The sequence below is a fragment of the Triturus cristatus genome, chromosome 5_1 (assembly GCF_964204655.1).
Source record: "Triturus cristatus chromosome 5_1, aTriCri1.1, whole genome shotgun sequence".
Taxonomy (NCBI): Eukaryota; Metazoa; Chordata; class Amphibia; order Caudata; family Salamandridae; genus Triturus; species Triturus cristatus.
The window spans coordinates 671644373-671659227 of NC_140587.1; positions in this window are offsets into that span (position 1 = coordinate 671644373).

A 14855-nucleotide genomic window follows, 5' to 3' on the forward strand; every position below is an offset into this window, starting at 1 on the left:
AGTGAAAGGATGGGGTGTACTTTTAAACGTCCCATCCATCATCCAAATTTCACTACTTTCTAACTTAGCAAGGTTACGTGGGGTACTAAAAATGAGAATTCGTTTCTGAGGGTTTTCGTTGTCATGCAGAAGGAAAGGTTCATCAGAAAAAGAAATAGAAAGATCATGTGGAATTCTAATGTCAGAGAAAGAATGTGGTGTAGATAATTGAATGTTACTTGCCTGCTTTTGTCTTTGAATAATTCTTCTCAAATTAGGAATTATAGGCATGTTACTAGCAACATGACTGGGGACATGCTGTGCAACCTCTCTTAAAATGGATCCTGTAGAATCATTGGAGGTGCTTGCAATAGCTTTCATTTCGTTCACAGTTTCTCTAATTTCTACCTCCATTGCAGAGGCAGAGTGGTTATGTTCAGTGGTTTTCACAACTAAATTATCAACAGTAACCGCTCTGCCACTGCAATGGGTAGTGTAGTATTGCACACACCTCCAATGATTTCTAGTTAAACTTATTCTTTCCTTACTATATATGTATCCACCATGGTTTAATACATTTTTACCCTTCCTGGATTTAATATACTTTGCAGCTTCCAGACTAGACATTATCTGAAAAGAGAAGAGAAGAAAAACAAATTAGTCTGAAAAATTAAATGAAATACCTAAAATATAACAGTTACACCAACCAACACTTTCCCTACTGCTGCACCTTCCTGGAGTTGGAATAGTAAATTGCACCCCTACACCATCCAACACTTTCCCTACTGATGCACCTTCCTGGAGTTGGAATAGTAAATTGCACCCTTACACCAGCCAACACTTTCCCTACTGCTGCACCTTCCTGGAGTAGGAATAGTAAATTGCACCCCTACACCATCCAATACTTTCCCTACTGCTGCACCTTCCTGGAGTTGGAATAGTAAATTGCACCCCTACACCATCCAACACTTTCCCTACTGCTGCACCTTTAAATGTTGTGTAAAAATACCTTGTTTTGTTGAAATTGGTTTTCTTGGTGAGTCTTCTTAAGTGGGGATGGCCTGTAGGCTGGAGTAGACACTTATGCGTTGATTTCAATGGTAAAACAAATACAAATGTCTGCAAAAGTGATAATAGGAAAAAATGAGAAAACTTAACTTTGAAGAGATATGCAAATTTACAAAAACTTTTTGCAAAAATTAAATCCATTTTAATATATAGTACATAACACTTTCCCTACTGATGCACCTTCCTGGAGTTGGAATAGTAAATTGCACCCCTACACCATCCAATACTTTCCCTACTGCTGCACCTTCCTGGAGTTGGAATAGTAAATTGCACCTCTACACCATCCTACACTTTCCCTACTGATGCACCTTCCTGGAGTTGGAATAGTAAATTGCACCCCTACACCATCCAATACTTTCCCTACTGCTGCACCTTCCTGGAGTTGGAATAGTAAATTGCACCCCTACACCATCCAACACTTTCCCTACTGCTGCACCTTTAACTGTTGTGTAAAAATACCTTGTTTTTTTTAAATTGGTTTTCTTGGTGAGTCTTCTTAAGTGGGGATGGCCTGTAGGCTGGAGTAGACACTTATGTGTTGATTTCAATGGTAAAACAAATACAATTGTCTGCAAAAGTGATAAAAGGAAAAAATGAGAAAACTTAACTTTGAAGAGATATGCAAATTTACAAAAACTTTTTGCAAAAATTAAATCCATTTTAATATATAGTACATAACACTTTCCCTACTGATGCACCTTCCTGGAGTTGGAATAGTAAATTGCACCCCTACACCATCCAACACTTTCCCTACTGCTGCACCTTCCTGGAGTTGGAATAGTAAATTGCACCTCTACACCATCCTACACTTTCCCTACTGATGCACCTTCCTGGAGTTGGAATAGTAAATTGTACCCCTACACTATCCATCAGTTATCCTATTTCTGCACTTTAGTCGAGTAACAATAGCAAAAGGAATGACTATTAAATTGTGGAAATTATAATACTCATAATGTAAAATACCTTTTTCAGTTGTTGTTTGTTCTCCTGCCTTTAAGGTAATGCTTGCTGCAGGATATAGTTATTTTTTTGTAACCGATTTACTGTGGAAAAAAAAAGTTTAAAAAATTTAATGTTACTTTGACAACGTTGGTTTAAAAGAAAACCATTTTTGAAAATTATGATATTTGTCAAATGAGTATGAGTAACAATTGGTTAAGACAAACATAATACACATTGAATGCATTTTAAAATAAGAATAATAATGGATACACCTGCACTATCACTCAATTACTCTACCGCTGAATATTCTGGGACTTAGAATACTAATAGTTATCTCAGTAACTTGAAACGCTTTTTCACATGTAGTACCTAACTGAAGTCCTATTAGTAATTGTTACCCCTGCACCATGGTATAATTTCGTTTATGATGTAGTTTGTTTGAGGGGAAAAAAAAGTTACCTTTGCAATAGAACACTTTTGCTAATGCTAAAAATATATTGTTAAAGTAAAATATTTTAATTTAAATTACATTTACCTTCACAATCGTAAAGGTGAGTTGATTCCTTTGAGGAGATACAAAAATAGGTACACCAATTCTTGATTCTCAATATTTAGCAAGTTTCTGTTTTAGGAAAAGAAAGTAGTTGTTTTAAGTTGGTATATATTTTTTGTGATAACAAATTAGAAACAGTACATTTTAAAAGTTAATATTAAAAATTTAAAAATATATTTTGTATGGAAAGTCGACATATTTTACGCAAAACCATGGTTTAAAAATATTTTACAGACTTACTAGTAGTTGTCTACTAATAATGGTTTTCCGAAGGAATTCAGTGCTCTCTCTGAGGAGGTCGCAGTGGAGGTGACAGAGGGTCAGGTTTTGACGTCTGGTCTCTCTGGTAGTTGATAATCAACTGATTGCAAAATGGTGTCTTCCTGGTATTTATAAGTTTTACTCTGTGTCACTATTAATTTTTTTAAAAACTGCGTTCGATGTGTTTTTTTTTATACTTTATTTTACTGTGGAAAATGATAATTTAAAAATGCATTTTAAAATGTATTGTTTTCACTCATTTGCTCCGTTTTGGCATCCATTTTGGAACATGTCTTTTGGTATTGTTTTCATAGAAAGTGTTGTAGGACAAGTTTTACAAGTGAGATGGTTAAAATGGCGCCTATGTGTATGTGTCTTCTGTTTTACTCTGTTTACTTACTTTCCGATTTAATCATGATAAAAATGTGTAAGCACTGTTGTTAATTCTATCATTCTTTTTGTTAAACTTTGAAATGTGTGAAAACGGAATTTTATTGGGGATTTTGAGTATTAATTTTAATACTCGAGTATTAATTTTAATACTCGAGTATTAATTTGGTAATGCATTTCAGTAGATTTACGCTCAGTTTTTCTCCACATTTTAATAAACTTCCCCACCCTAAAACCCCTAATTTCCCTGCATCCCGTGCCAGATTTTATTGTACTTTTAAATAAAAAAAAAAAAAAATCGCGTTGTAATGGTATGCGTTGTAATAGATTTCGTTGTAACAGCACTTTTCAGTATTTTAATAGGTTTTGCGTTGTAAAAGTATTCGTTGTAAAGTAATGCGTTGTAGTAGTACTTGCGTTGTAAAAAATGCGTTGTAATGGTATGCGTTGTAATAGTATGCGTTGTAACGTCATACATCCATCCAGTCTCATCACAATCTTCAGCTGCATCCCAGCATACAAACTACGACAGCAATTCACCTCTGGTTCTTCCTGCATCGGACGCCTGGTGTACATTCTTTGACGCGACCCGTGCCTCATGGTGTCTCAGGGTGCGTGCAGGTAGGTGACACAAGTGTTACAAGGTACGCGGCTCAGAATATGCCTAACACATTGGCACAACTCCATCAATTGAGAGGTGAGAGAATCAAATGCCAGGGTGTTCAAGGCCCGACCAAAGGCCCCCCAGCCAGTGTGCCAGGACCCAGGTCCACCTCCCCTGTTGCACAGAAGTGGTCAGCATTAGGCTGGTGTGGCATGTACATGAGGAGGTGGCCAACAGCACTGCGAGGCTACTAGCACTGCACATCTCTGCAGTTCCTCCATAGCCTGTCTTGCAAAGGAAGTGGCAGATCTTGCCGAATTCAACAAAGGAATTAGTGAATAGGCCCTCTTTTCCATCGGCCATCTTGAAGCAGCTTTAAAGAAGACCTTCATTGATCCTAAGCGGCATTGACAAGTCCCCCAAAAGTGCAATAGTAAACGTGCTCGTGCTCATGCCCTTCCCCCAGAGTTCAAGCAGGAAAACATCTGCAGAGGGGAGGTGTGGCAGCAATTCTTGTGACCATCTCCCCAATCAGAACTATGAGATCAGGCAGAACGAGGAGGAAGCCCTCGGTCCCAACAAGGCATAGAAAGTATAAGCTGGGAGGTGTGGGAATTACCAATAACCCAGAGGATCCCCCCCCAAGCCAGCCCAAGACTCCATCTTCCAGTGCACCCCCTCACCTAAATCCGCCAAGTCTCCAGCACTGGGATCAGCTTGTATTATGACCTTTGACCATCCCACCGTAACCACAACCTGTGATAACACCTCATCCACACCAATAAATGTCACTTCCACTCTTCCATAGTTTGGTGCAGCTGGAAGAGAGACTATTGCTGTTTAAAGTTGAGGCGACAGTACATTCACCTCCGAAAATCAGTCCCATTTCAGACCAAGACGAGTCTTGTGGTAGCGTGGTGATGGGAGACACCAATGCTCAACTGGATCTACACAAGTCAACAGCCTCAGGGTCACTTTAACACTAGTGAAACAGCAGCCTAGCCAACATTCTTCCTCCTGGGCGATAACAGTTAACCACCACACTTCATCACCAGCTGCTCCAGCAAACACCATATCTGCTTTCCCGGAAATTGCTCTTCAAGTTAAGCAGCCCAGCGCACAGGACATCCAAGGCTCCCCTAAACCAGGGCTCATGCGAACCTAGCAAATACAACTCATTCTGCTTCATCAGTGGAGACACACATAGGCCACATCATTTACTTCTCCAGGCCTTCTGCTATTCCCAGTCCACCAGCTACCCAATGTGCCAGGTCTCAGACAGGGAACATAATAATACTCTCACTCAACAAGTGGCACAAGGACACAACAAGCTCCAGAGGGCTCCATGCACCTGCCCAGCTGACCTGCTGCAACTGGATCTGCCTGTACCTGCACCTGGACCTGCTTGAGCCCTGCTGGCCTCTGCTAGAGTGAGTCCCTGATCTCCAAGAGGTGCCTCCCATACTGCTAGACCGTTGGCTGGCATCAGAGTGCATTACTCTACAATGAAAATTGCAATGTTGGAAAAATAAACACATTGCTCTCAGCTACTGCAAACGGGCTAATTCACACCAAGACTCTGCCACCAGCGACAACTGCCAATGCAAAGCTCCGCTGAACCCAACGCTTCGCTCTACAGCAAACACCAGCAACAACTGGCAATGTGAGATCTGCACTTCGCTCTAAAGCAACGACAGTCCGCTGTGACCGACAATGTGAAGCTCCAGTAAAGACTATCTGCAGTACCCAACCGGCTCTTCATGCTACAGCAATGACCATCTGCGATGCTCTCCCTGCTGCTCGTGGCCTCCTCCACTGCCAACAGAACTCTTCACACCAGACTCTTAGAAGATAACCTTTTCAGCGGGACCAACCTGGTCCCTGTACCTGGGTCGCTCTCCATCGTGGTTGGCCTCAACTTGTGACTTTCCCCCGGTCTGGCACAACCAGATTACCTTGAGTGGAGCTTTGTGCGTTTAGGCCCTATGCTTACCTAAATCGTTGAATATGCACATCTCCTATTCTACTGATTGGATTTTTGTCATTTTGGTCTCATTTTATTTAGTAAAATCACTACATTTTTCTAAATTGGGGTGGAATTTAACTTGTGTTGTGTTTTTACTGTATTACTCATTGTGTACTTCATAAATACTTTACACATTACTTCTAAGTTAAGTCTGAATGCTTTTGAACCAAGGTGAGGTACCAGACGTTTAAGCGCATAGTGACTTTTATTGTTCACCCTGACAGAGATTGTGGCTGTTGCTTGAGAAGGGTATTCAACAGAACAATAATCCTACGGAATATATTTACTGGGCGGAATATCTCACCATACCTGAAGCTTGTTACAAAGTCATCAGGGAGCCCAAATAAATATAAATAAATAAACGTAGTAAAGAGAAAAGATACATTAAAATCAATCAGTATAAACGTATACATATAACATAACAAATATATTTTTTACTATATTAATATTTCTCATGAAGCATTGAATAAATGTATTTCAAAGACAAAACAAGTGTATCAAAGAATTTTTAAAAATATATATAAAAAATACATACTCATTTGTAAATACATTATATCGCTCTGGTCTACAAAAACATGTCTTGCCCCTGACGGCTCTATCCTTACTCACCACCTTTCATACCTCATTCATTCCTCAAAAACAAAAACAATCAAAATAACCTTATCAAAACAACAAGACATACCTAATAATACAAAGACCTCTAGAAAGAGAGAGTTGGCTCTTTTTTTGGAGAAACATTGATTGCCTTTCTTCTTTGAACAACCTAATGTTACCATTTAATAGTCTTAATATATTCCAATTAAAACAACATAGCCTGAATGGATTGGTCTTCGTGTCTTGTTTTCTGAATCAGCACTGATGCATGTTTTGGTGAATACCCACAGTCCTGATTACACCTTCCTCAGAGGCTAAAAGCATATAAATTTCAGACGGGCAAAACACCAGAGGTACAACCAAAGTCTTGTCTAGAAAATATATATTTTTTTATATATCAGCGCTCCTCTAAGGAGTACTGGTCTTGTTTACTTCTCTCTGGAAATAGCTATATTGGAGAGGCTTGAATTCATTTTTTGCATGTCAAGTCATTGAACAACTGGTGTTGGACTCAGTTTAAAGGCACAGAACAAGCTGCCTATCTTATTTAGATTGTTGATAATGTCACCAACCGAAATCTGATGTTTCACATCTTGCAGCCAATTCCTAATATAACAAGCTATTAATCGAATATAAGGGACAAGATTTCCCCTGCCAGCTGGCTCATGATCAAGCCATCTGCGCAACCAGCCTGTTACAGGACGTGATGGATGGTCAAGGAGCTTCTCCAATCATGAGAACAGATGACTGACGACTGACCTAGAGATGTCCAGACTCTATATCCTAAAGCACCAGAAGAAAACTACTGTACCTGATCAGAGGGAATTGGAGAAAAAGATATCCTAAAAAGTAAAATCCAGTTACCATTACCTTGTTTAAACTCCAGCTGTAATTATGCTCTGTGACCCACCTTAAACCCTGGCTGCTGGCTCTAGCAGAAGGCGTTGTGACATCAGAAGTCAACTGTAAAACCTTATTATAGCAAAGCAGCTACATCATTTCTATAGTACAGATGACCAGAGACGTCATCGGTTGCCTGTAACATAAATAATTGTGAATTAATTTTATAAAGGGATTGCAAATTGCAGGCTCTCATGTATTATATATGGGATAAATTACCCCCTTTAGTTCGTTCTAAAGATACTGCAAGTCACCAATGGGTTCCCTTTCCATATAGAGGAACGAGGCTGCAGGCCGGGTTCCTTTACAAGCTCATGAAACTCTGAGGCGCCTGGCAACACCCTTATAAAGTTTGGTCAGAAGCACTTTATTCCATATAATACATGGTCAGGCCATAACCCTACCCACAAACCACTTCTGTCCTAGGGACTGATTCACAAAGGGCCTCCGCACTCACGGCAGTTACTTCTCAGTCATGGGGGAGTCTCCGCACTCGGGCGGAATCTTCATAATGAGAAATCTTATTGCAGAGATTCCGCCCCGAGTGCGGAGAATCCCCCCAAGACTGCGGGGTGTGAATCAGGCCCTTACTGTGGTGCTCATTCATACCACAGAGATAGTATGTTTGTGAACATGAATAATACAATTAGAATCCCTGGTGCAAAATGAAATACACCAAAAAGCACTCAGAAACATGTCGCAATAAGATATTAAAATCAGTTTTATATAAGTTAGATTATAAAAACGCTGTAGCTCAGAATGTTTAGCAACATGCAGAGGAATTATATTGTTCCCTAAAATGTTGGAAAATTAAACTCATTGCCAGAAATATCTCCTTTGTGCTTATCACTGTTCATATAGAAAAGCAGAGCACAAGCAGGATATTCCATGTTTTCATTTTGTAAAGTAAAGCTTTACTTATGCTCTGTTACCTACGTTTGCCCATCGCTGCTGGCTCTGGCAGCAGGGCTTGAGAAGTCAGGGCTCAACTGTGATAAGTTATTCCAGTTCAGCAGTCACATTATTTTCCTGGTACAGGTACGTCACTAGCTGCACGTAATAAGGAAGTTAAAGACGTGCACACTGCCATGTATTATGCCGGAGTAACATTAATCTTTTGAATCGGCAGTGTCCAAAAGAGTTTAAGCAGGTCATTAGGGCTTTTTCCAAGCCTGGAGATGTCACCAGCACTCAGCTCTACATTCTTCAAGCCCCACAGCTGGGTTCAAGCAGGTGGGTGGGCAGGAGAATCGACTCCCAAATGCTTAACGGGGGTATGGGAGGGGGGAGGGGGTGGTCTGAACTATACAACCTAATTTTCTGCCCTATGTGACATCACCAGAAGCAGTCTAACATGACATGGTGTCATGGGTAATTAGTTATTTGGCAGTGAGGAAGCCACTGTGCAGGGAGAAGAGGGGTCTACCAGGAAGTTATTGATTTATTCTTCAGCAAACAAATGAGAACAAACAAATGCACAGCAAAACCTTCCAGTGTGGAAAAGCAAATGTGTAACAGAAACCAAATCTCCAAAATAATCATAAAGAATAAGAGCTTCTAGGCAAACTCTTTCACGGACGTCTATGATAAACCTTGAAGAACTGCAAAACAGCAATGGCTATATGGCCCTAGTTTTATGTTAACATTTATGTGAAAGAGGAAAATGAACCAATCGATCCACAAAAATAAACCTCTGTGAAAGTTACAGTGGTATATGAAATGCTAAAGAAAGTTTAGAAGTCACAAACATGCAACGCATCCCGTCTGAAAGTTGTTCAATGTGTGCTGAGAAATTTCGTCTTGAACATGTTCCGGTTGTACCGTCACGTGCCTGCTGCTTGACTGTAATGTGTTCACTCATAGGATTTATTCTTTCAAACAGCATATTTATTTGCTTCAGGGCACTCATTACAAGGCATTGGAACTAGGGCTTAAGAAGACAATTTTATTTGCCCAGGCTCACACAGTTTGTTCAAGTGGCACGACCAATATTCAAAACACAGGCTTTCTGATGAAAATTCTCCAAATTAGACTGTTATATCACTAAGAACAACTCCACTAGGCAAGAACCCGAAATCCAAGCACCTGCACATGTGTAGGGTGTTTCTTCTATAGCCTAAGGACACATGATGGGCACCTTGCATTATGCTAGCACAGGCCAAACCAGACCAAGCTCTCCTGCCATGTGCCTACACCAGCCCCTCCATGCTACACCCAGACCACACCCAGGTCACTCCCAGAACTCGAACTTGGATACATAGGGGCAGATTTACAAGAAACTGACGCATCTGTAGAGATGCATCAGTTTCCCTGCACCAGCCTGTGATACCCTTGTGCCACCATGGATGCGTTGTACCATGGCGCAAGGATTGACAGATGCGTCAGAAATTCTGATGCATCTGTTGGCCCAAAAGTCACGCATTGCTGGAGTCGTGTTGCAAGCACGACGCAACTCTAGCAATGCATGTTGAGGCCTATACGAATTGTACTGCGTCACTCCTTACGCCTGCTTCAAGCAGGCATAAGGTTTTGAAGCAGTTGCGTCCTAAAAGTGGTGCAATGAAATCTTGTAGATTTCACTGCACCACTACTATGATGCTTTCCTGCGTGGGAATGCCCACCCTGCATACATTATACCTGACACAGGTATAATGTGACGCAAGGCTTTACAACGTGACACATCTCCCTAGAAGCATCACGTTGTAAATTGGCTGCATTGTTTACGCCGCCAGTGCATCACTGAAGTGATGCAACAGCAGCGCAAAAGTGTCGCAAGGGGCTTCTAAATCAGCCCCCATAGATTGGGCCTAAGTTACAAGCCCATTACACCACCAGTGCGTCACTTGTTTTGATTAACGAGTAGCGCAGTGTGCCTGCCCATATTTACAAGGCCACGTAAAATCACCCTGCATGACCTTTCATGACCTTGTAAACATGGGCCACTTTCACACATTGCTTTGTGGGAAAGCGGCATTCCATGGGTGTTGCTATGGGTGTTTCCACACAACATCCATGGAACCTGACACATTCCCAGATTTACAAAGTGTTGTAAACCTGGAATGCGTCAGAATCCTACGCCTCACCAGTGGCGCAAGGAGGAGAAATACTGGAGTCACCATGGACCAGAACTCAATGCTGGACCCAGGGAATAGTTCTGTGCCATATTTACATGGTACCGGAAGGTGCCGGCCCCACTAGGGGGGTCATTGGCATATTTTGTGTATACTCTAATGACTCAGAAGAAACAAGATTTAGCTTGCAGGCTTTGCAGGTTGGGACAGTACCCCCAAAGTCTGAAACAGTGGTCTGGATTTTGTAGGGTTTTTGGTGGAACCCTCAGATTAGCCCTTTGGCATTGGCATTACCTGTGGGTTCCCGCTATCGATCCTCTGGACTGTAGCCTCTGTAGCCCATTTAATAGAAGAGTTTTCCGTGGACTCTCCTAGCATCAATTATTGCCTTTACTTCGAACTCAGGGTGTTTTCCCATTTGGATGCATGGTGGGGGATGTTCTGGTCTCGCGTTATGATTATATGGTTTAATGATATATAAATGGCAGATAGGATGGATTTCAAAATCATCAGACAGTTTTGATTTGACTGTCACTGGATTTATCACCTGAATAATTGGATTGGGACCGATAAGTCGGAGTTGGAGCTTGAAACTTCCCTCCAATTTCAGAATCTTTGTGTTTGCCAGATCTGATCTCCTTCTTGGTGATTGCGTTCCTTTGATCAAAGGCCACCTGCCGTTTCTTTAGTTTTGTCTCTAGTTAATCTAAGTTGTTCCATGGCTTTCAACTGAATCGTAGCTAACTCTGGAACCCTGTCATCATCACTTTTCCAGTCCAATGGCATATTTTTCGAGTGCTGTCCTGAGATATGTTGAGTTTCTCTACCCAGCTGGAGATAAGTATGGCAAATAAACATCTCAAGAATTGTTGTAATGATTGATTGACAAATTTAGTTTGTCCTCTGTTTGTGGATGATAAACTGATGAAAGATGGGAGTCAATATCGAAGGATGCATATACCTCTCTTCAAAACCTAGATACGAATTGGGGACTTCGATCTGAAATGTTTATGGTGGGCAAACCATGTAATTGCATAATGTGTTATATAATGGTCTTTACTAACTCTTTATTTGAGAGAACATTTTTTTAAAGATCTCTTTATTGTAGATAAAGCATACAAAAAGACTTTGACATTGAAAAAGAGATAATACACTCAGGAGTGGGTGGTCCATTTGGGTGGAGGAGCCACGCCCTTCCACCTTTTGCCTCGTATGAACAGTGTCTGTCAGATTGGAGAAAGGTCAGCGTGACAGACACTGTTCACTTTCAGTTCAGGCAGCCAGGAGCCAGACATGCGCATTTAGCGCTGGCTACTGGCTGCCTGAACTGAACTTTGCTGGGCTGAGAAAGTCACCGCTCCTGTGGGCGTGTTGTTCTCAGCTCAACAAAGGTCCCTGAGACCCTCCCCTCAGTGACAAGGGCTAGCGTCACTGATTGCCTCACACCTGGGCACTTCAGTTTTAAGCCCTGAAGCGCCCAGGGTTGAGTGTCAATCAGTGGCACTTCATCACAGAGTGGGGTGGGGTCAGTAGTCTCACTGACCCCATCCCACTCTGTGATGAAGTTGGGACTGCTGCCTTCCCTCATTGGCTGACCTTAGGTCGGCCAATGAGGTAAGGCAGCAGTCCCAAGCCTTCTAGAACCGCCAAGGCAGCACCAAGCTGGCGGCAGGTAAGTGTATGTTTTGTTTTCTTTTTAAAGTATTGTTTTGTGCATGTGTGTGTGTATGTATGAATGTTTGGGAAAGAGTGTTGTGAATGAATGTGTTTGTGTGTGTATGTTCTTGTGTGTGAATGCATTGTTTTGAGTGCTATGTGTAGGTGCGCATTTATGTGTGTACCATCCTCCCCCTCCCTCCAAAACGTACTGGCAGCCCCTGAATACACTGTAGCACCACAACAATGCCACACAAAGTCGAATCCCACTCAATCCAACTCATCCCTCCCCACCCACATCCAGATATTTCACAAGGCTGCAGATGAGCGCCGATGTCCTCGATGCACAGCATCAAAATCAGTACTTTCAATAGGGGCACATAGCCCACCCCGATAGTCATTCCATTTTACCCAAATTTTGGCCCATTTCTTTAGACACCCCCTGCTCTAATAAACTACTGTCTCTGCGAGCATGCACCAGTCCATGTCTATCTTCCAATTACTCACCTGCAGTGCCAAGTCAGCCCTCCAAAACCGAGAAATATTGTGTTTAGCCACCATAAATCTCAGCGTCATCCATGATTGGTCCGTGCGGGGGAGGGCAGTCGCATTCCAGACATTAAGCATCACTTTGCAGCGGCCACATGTCACTCCTGCATACACTATACATTCAAGTTGCAACTGATGCCCAGTATTGGTGTATTATCGGACATCTCCAGAGCATGTGAAAAAAACATATCTACGTGGCCACAGTTTCTTTGACACAATGTAGTCCAAGTTCGTCTGCTCTGTCCCCTAGTAGTGCATGCATAGTAACATATATGTAAGATTTTTAGTTGGACCAGTCAGAATCTAGACCTTATAGCCACCTCGCTGAGGGATGTCAAAGCCTCAGGTCACTCATCATCCTCTAGACCCTCAAGGTCCCGCTCCGAACGATCCCGCAGCTGAGTCAGGGTGTCAAGTGAGTTATTAATATGTTTATGGTAGGTGAGGGAGATTGCCAGTCTGGGCATGTGGTCAGTGAAAAATCTATCTTTCAGTGGGGATAATTCAGAGAGGTCCATGCCCTTTGTCAGCGCTCTCTGTAGTGCATGCCGGATTTGCGGATAATGATAGGTTTTAGTGGGTGACTATTGGTTTTCATTCTGCAGGTATGAAAATTGGATCACTCCACCCTGTGCCAACAGATCCCCCACCATGGATAGGCTGAGTAGATCCCACTTATCAAAGCTCTTTTGAGTCCCCAGTGTGCCTGGTTGTGCTGTGTCCCACAAGGGTGTGGCCTATGGAATCCTAAGGCGTGATGTGTGTTGTGTCAGAGGGTGAGTGTAATTGCAGTTGGGCTCGGTAGGGACGTGGTTTATAATCCCCCATAGATGGCCCTGAGATATCCCCCAGGTTGAATGACTAGTTTATCCATACGATATGCTGGATCTTCCATTGGAAGATGGACCCAGTGATTGATGACAATGAGATGTGCTGCCGAATAGTATTTTAGTATGTTAGGCAGAGCTATTCTGCCATCAAACCAGCCCCTCATCAGTTTTTTTGGTAGCTATTCATGCAGGACCTCCATCCAAGAGCAATATACGGATTGCACTCTCAATCTCCTGGAAGTAGGACATTGGGGCTGGGTAGGGTGTATTTTGAAGAGCATAGAGAAAGTGAGGCAGTGCCGTAATTTTAAACAGAGCAACCTTCCTAAACAGCGACATGGGCAGGGCTCTCCAGCTTTGAACTTCTCTTTGGAGTGCCAGTGGGGGTGCCAGATTGAGGCATAAAAGATGTCTGGGTCTGCAGTTACATATATGCCTAGGTAATAAAACCCCTCTTCGACAATGTACGCTTTGCAGTCCCTGGGGTGGTGTGGGGCCTGACAGTGCAGGAGATAGATTATGGATTTGTTCCAGTTGATGGTGTAGCCAGATAAACGATGGAACAGAGTGAGTATATGGAGGATTCTATCAAGTGTGAAAACCGGATCTGAGACAAAAAGAAGACTGTTGTCAGCATAGAGGGTTATCCTGTCCTTCCAGGTCTCCATCCACCTCAGTCCGTTAATCGAGGGTCGCACCTAATCCAGGCGACCAAGGGCTCTAGGACCTGAGCATAGATCATTGGGTAGAGTGGGCAGCCCTGTCTCGTCCCACGTTGGAATCAAAACACTTGAAATATATTCACGGTCACCTGGACCAGGGTGTGTGTATGGAGGAGCCGTATCCATGCCAAGAAATGTGGGCCGAAGCTCATCTTGGCCAGGACTTCAAACATGCCTGGTCACTCGTACATGTCAAATGCCATACAGGGATCTAGTGAGAACACAAAGGCATCTTCACAAAATTCGGCTGCATGGACAAGGACCCCTTGCAATCAATGCAGATTAAGAGAGGTACTTCTCCTCAGCATAAAGCCGGATTGGTCCAGATGAATCAATGTCTGAACTACCTGGACCAGCCGAAAGGACAGTGTATTTGCCAAACATTTCACCTACCCGTTTAACAACTAGATTGGCCTATACCAGGTGCAATTCTCAGAAGGTTTGCCTTCTTTATGAATGACAATGATATTTGCCAATCACTGTTCCGTGGCCGGGGAGCCTGACTTGCGGATTTCCATAAACATTTACAAGAGAAAGGGAGTGATTTTTGAGGCTTTGATCTTGTAAAGCTTGATGGGTATGCCGTTGGGGCTGACTGCGTTGCCAGAATTCAGGTTACAAATTGCCTGAATGATTTCAATTTCGGTAATTTCTTCTTCCAGCAGTGCTCTATCTGCCAGCGAAAGACCTGGGAGTGGAATATCAGATAG